This window comes from Mesoplodon bidens (assembly GCF_964165515.1).
Source record: "Mesoplodon bidens genome assembly, chromosome: 1".
NCBI classification, from domain to species: domain Eukaryota; kingdom Metazoa; phylum Chordata; class Mammalia; order Artiodactyla; family Ziphiidae; genus Mesoplodon; species Mesoplodon bidens.
In genome coordinates, this window is record NC_138176.1 from 104,215,193 (window position 1) to 104,220,629 (window position 5,437).

Here is a 5,437-nt window from a genome sequence, read left to right on the forward strand (position 1 = left end):
GTGGCCCATGCTTAGCAGGGAGCGGGGCAGCAGAGGATCAAACAAATTAGAGACCTGAGCTTCACCCGATTTGCTGTGGGCGCAAGGGGCCCTTCGCAGAGCTCTGGCCTGGCAGTCACCAACCACACATTTGAGGGCAGCAGAGTTCCCTGAAACCCCTCACCTCCTAGGATGGAGGGAAGACCAAGGCGCAAACCCCAGCCTCGAGGGGCTGATCGGGGAGACAGCTGGGCAAGCAGACAAAAGACAGTGCATTGATTGTTTTGACTCTGATGAGCTGCATGTAATATCTCATCGTTGGTTAAATTTGGTGGCTGTCATCATGGTCAGTTTTATGGGTCATCTAGGCCAGACTATAGATTCCAGCTGTTTAATCAAATGCAAATCTAGATTTTGCTGGGAAGGTATTTGCAGATGTGGTTAAAGTCCATAATCAGCTGACTTTAAATAAAAGAGATTATCCTAGGTCATCTGGGTGGCTGATCCAGCTCCCTGTCAAGGGAGGAATCCGCTGTGGCTGTAGCCTCACCTAGTGCCCCAGTCCCAGCTGGCTCTTCCCAACCACCTGCCCCATGGATTCCAACTTGCCTAGTCAGACCCCACAATCACGGAAGCCAATTCCTCGAAAAAAATCCCTACGACAAACCTGCTGGTTCCACTTCCCTGGTTGATGGACTGATGTGGTGGTTATAATCCAGTCATGAGAACCACACTTTTAAAAATACTCTTTCATTCCATGGGTATTTGTTGAGCACCTACTAAGTGCAGTCTCTGGAAGGACCTGGGGTCCAGCAGTGGGGAGGGGAGCGGGGCCATCTCGGAGAGAGCTGGGCACAGAGGACAGGGGCATGCTGGGCCACCAGCCTCTGAGGGCCCTCGCAATCTTTGTTGAGTGATGAGTGATGGGCGCTAACACATTTGATCAAATCTCGCTTTGGCCTGTGGGTCAGTCTGTTTGATGTGCAATGACCTGTTTCCCTGCCCTATTCACCGGAACCATCTGAGCAGCCCCCCGGCCTCCTGTCTCCAGGAATTCCTTCTTCTCTCCTTGGCCACTGAGCCTTCCTGGGCCTGGCATCACACCCAACCCTTTTCCTGTGGGGTCTCAGCCATTCTTGCAAGAACCATTGAGGGAAACAGCCATATCTCAGCTCCATCACTAAATACCTGGCTACATCTTGGGTGAGTTTTTATCCTCTCTGTGCCTCAATTTCCTCAACTTTAAAATAAAGATAATCGCAATATCTACCTCACAGGTGAGAGGACTGAGTGGGATAATATATCCAAGGGACTTAGCTGGTGGCTAGAACATGATGGATTCTCATTAAATGTGTATATTGACATCATAACACCATCATCACCCTCATTATCACCACTACCATCATAGTCAACATCATCATTGTCCTCATCATTATCACCATTATCATTATTAAAACCACCGTCTTCCTCACCATCATCATCACCATCATCACCATCATTATCATCACCATCATCACCACAATCATCACCATCAACATCACCATCATCATCACCATCATTATCATCACCATCATCATCATCCTCGTCAACATCACCATCATCATCACCATCATCATCATTACCATCATCATCACCATCATCACCATCATCATCACCATCATCACCATCAACATCACCATCACCATCATCAACATCACCATCATCATCACCATCACCATCATCATCACCATCACCATCATCACCATCAACATCACCATCATCATCACCATCACCATCATCACCATCAACATCACCATCATCATCACCATCATCATCACCATCATCACCATCATCATCACCATCATCATCATCCTCATCAACATCACCATCATCATCACCATCATCATCATTACCATCATCATCACCATCACCATCATCAACATCACCATCATCATCACCATCACCATCATTATCACCATCACCATCATCACCATCAACATCACCATCATCATCACCATCACCATCATCACCATCAACATCACCATCATCATCACCATCATCATCACCATCATCACCATCATCATCACCATCATCATCATCCTCATCAACATCACCATCATCATCACCATCATCATCATTACCATCATCATCACCATCATCATCATCATCATCACCATCAACATCACCATCATCATCATCATCACCATCATCATCATCATCATCATCATCACCATTATCACCATCAACATCACCATCATCATCATCACCATCAACATCACCATCACCATCACTTTCATCATCATCACTTTCAATACCACTGAGCCCTGGTTTTGTCTGTCCATGTCCTCAGACCTGCATCAGATGTTTCCTGAATGAACCAAAGAATGAACAAATGGAGTATTTATTTTAAATCTTGTTTCCATGGAGACGAATCTCAGGTCGAGGGCTCTCTGTAGCCTCACACATCCCTTCCCTCCTACTCTCCACATCATCAACATTTTCTTTACAACGAGCTTCAGTGGAAATATAACACAAGTCTCCCCAAGCTGTGATCTGAATGTTTGCATGCCTCAAATTCACATGTGGAAACCTTAACCTCCATAATGTGCAGTATCAGGAGGGAGCCCCCCGATGGGATTAGTGTTCTAACAAGAGAGACCCCACAGAGCTCTCTCGCCCCTTCCACGAGTGAGGACACAAGTAGTCTGCAACTCAGAAGAGGGGCCCCTGAGGACCCTGACCGTGCTCCAGCCTCCAGACCTGTGAGAAATAAATTTCTGTGTTTAGAAGCCACCCTGTCTGTGGTATTCTGTCATAGCAGTCTGGAGGGACTGAGACATTCCCCAGAGGCTAAGTCCCCAACCCAGACGAAGTGATGGCTACTTTTAAATCGTGTGTGTGCAGCCAGGAGGGATGCAGAGGTGGGGGTCGTCTCCTGGTCTCTGCTCGCCCTGTCTTCCCACAGTGAATCTACTTTCATGGAGACAAAAGCGAGGGGTTTCTCTGACACATGGGAACCAGGCTGCACAGGGATGGGGATGCCGGGCCTCTGCGGCTGGTTCCCAGCTTGGCTGTGTGTCTGTCGTGTGGCCATCGATCCAGATGTGCTATGAGGGTGCAGATGCCCGCAGACAGGGTTGTCCCATCTTGGACTGCTGTCACTCACAGGATGGGACTTGGTGACCATCTGGCACAGCTTGTGATCTCCGGAGCAGGACAGAAAGCAGCGCTTCATCTTAGAGTCATTTACAAGACATTACCTCTGGGGAATCTGGGGTTTCCAGAGCATTCCACGTGGAGTTCCCAGCCCTGGAGCCGGATGCGCCCTTGCCCCTCTCTCTCAGAAGGGGAGTCATTGCCCATCAGCCTGGTGACTACAGGGGCTCCCACTGGTCGGCCCTCAGTATACACGTTTGACTGAATTGGAAAACCTGAAGTCCAGACTTGGCCAGTGGGTCCACCTTCAAGGCCTCCTAATACCATCACACTGGGTGTTAGGATGCTACCTAGGAATTTTGGGGACACAAACATTCAGCCTGTGGCAATGATGTTCCCATTTTATAGATAAAGAAACTGAGGCTCAGGTTCCCGAGGCCGCACTGCTCAGAAGGCAATGAGCCAGGATCTGAGCCCAGGCCACTCGCTTCCAGTGCTCAGGACGCCTCTGGGAAGAGCTTTTTGAGAATTTCGAGCACTTGAGGAGAAGGAGGCCAGGCTCAGGGCTGGGCGTGATCTGACGGCTGTGGGGCTGCAGGATGAACAGAGGTGGTCCAGGTAGGCAGGGCTCCAGGCTGATCATTGACCTTGAGCTGCTGCCTCCAGGACCTCCTGAGACTCTCCTGGCTCCCCACCTCCTTCCCCATCCCGAGGGGGTCTTCATAGAGGCTGCACACGGGCTGGGCTCCTGCGCAGATGTGGCCCTTGTGTGCTCAGCACTCCTAGCACTGACCAGACCCCACAGGCCTCCGGGGCTGCCAGACTGAGGGATCCAGAGCCTTTTGGGACAAACCTGGCTTGTGTAGCCCAATATCAAGGTTTTCTAGGGTCTGTTCCCACCACAGGCTACGATTATCTAATTATCTTACTTGTTCCTTCTTGGTCTGACTCTTGCGTCCTTGCTCTGGGGAGACCCAGGCCATGTTAGGGGCCACACCCAGGCTCCCCCAGAACCCTGGGTCTCCCTCTATCACAGCCCTGATCCTGCAGGGTGTCATGTCCAGCCTCTGGCTTGCTCTCCATCTCATCTGCATCCTGTAAACCCCAGGAGGGCAGAGGACAGATGTGAACTCATCTAGCATCCGCAGGTGCCGGCTCCCTGATGCTTGGGGACTTCTCCCCGATTCACAGAGGTCTTAATTGTTGTTAATGCAGACGAGGTTGATGGCTGAGAAGTCTGGACATTATCACCAACTTCAGTACTTTTTTACCCCTCTGTGATTTTAAGGAATTCTATCCCCTCTCTGTTCCTCTCTCTCCCTGACTCTTCCCCCCTGCACCCCACAGGAAGGTCACTTCTACCAGATTTTACAAAACTAAGATGCTCCGACACCTGAAACTAACACAACATTGCAAATCAACTATACTCCAATAAAAAAGTTTTAAAAAGATTCTCCAAACCTGGGAAACAAAAGTCAGCCATGATGGGCAGACTTTGAGGTGTGGAAGTTATAACATTGCTCCAGGTTTTGACAGAGGACTTGACCTGGATCTTTCTTTTTGAATTATTTCCTGATTTTCAAAGCAGTTCATGCTCTTACAAAAAATGTAAAAGTTATGGAATGTATAAAGAAACAGAAAAAAACAGACCCAAACACAATTCTACCAACCACAGGTGACCACTCTTAGTGGTCTGGCACATTTCCACCCAGCCTTTCCACACCTTGCTCAGAGTTGAGATCATAGCATGTTTTCACATCATGATCAGTGTTTTTCACTAAATAATACTCAATAAGCATTGGCCTGCCTTTTAATGGCTACATGTATTGTGTTGGAGGATACAGTACTGTATTTGTCATATTCTGTTTTTGGGTATTCAGTTCATTTCTCTTTCTTTCAGATTTCCTGCCTGTGTGAGCAAACGTTTCTGTCTCAGGTTGTTTTTTTGAAGTGCTTTCCTGGAAGGCAGATCACTGGAGTATATGGAGGGGCATCTTGGTAGATCTGGAGACATTCTGTTTGCTCTTCCCTGAAGCCCACAAAGCGTCTGGGCTCAGATCTCGCCAGCTGGGCTGCCTCCCATCACCTGGGGTTGTAGGTGGTGGTTTTGAGTCCTGTGGTCGTATAGTACCATTTAATCTTCTTACCCTCCAATCTCATTCCTGATGAAAAATTTAACTCCTCTGTAGGGTGGCATACAGGGTGTAGCCCATGTACCTTCCAGCCTTAAAAAAACTTTATTAAAATGTTTAATATTTTCACCTTGACTTAAAAATGTTGCTCTAAAAAGTTAGCGTGTGCCCTTCACTACTCCATCTTGCTC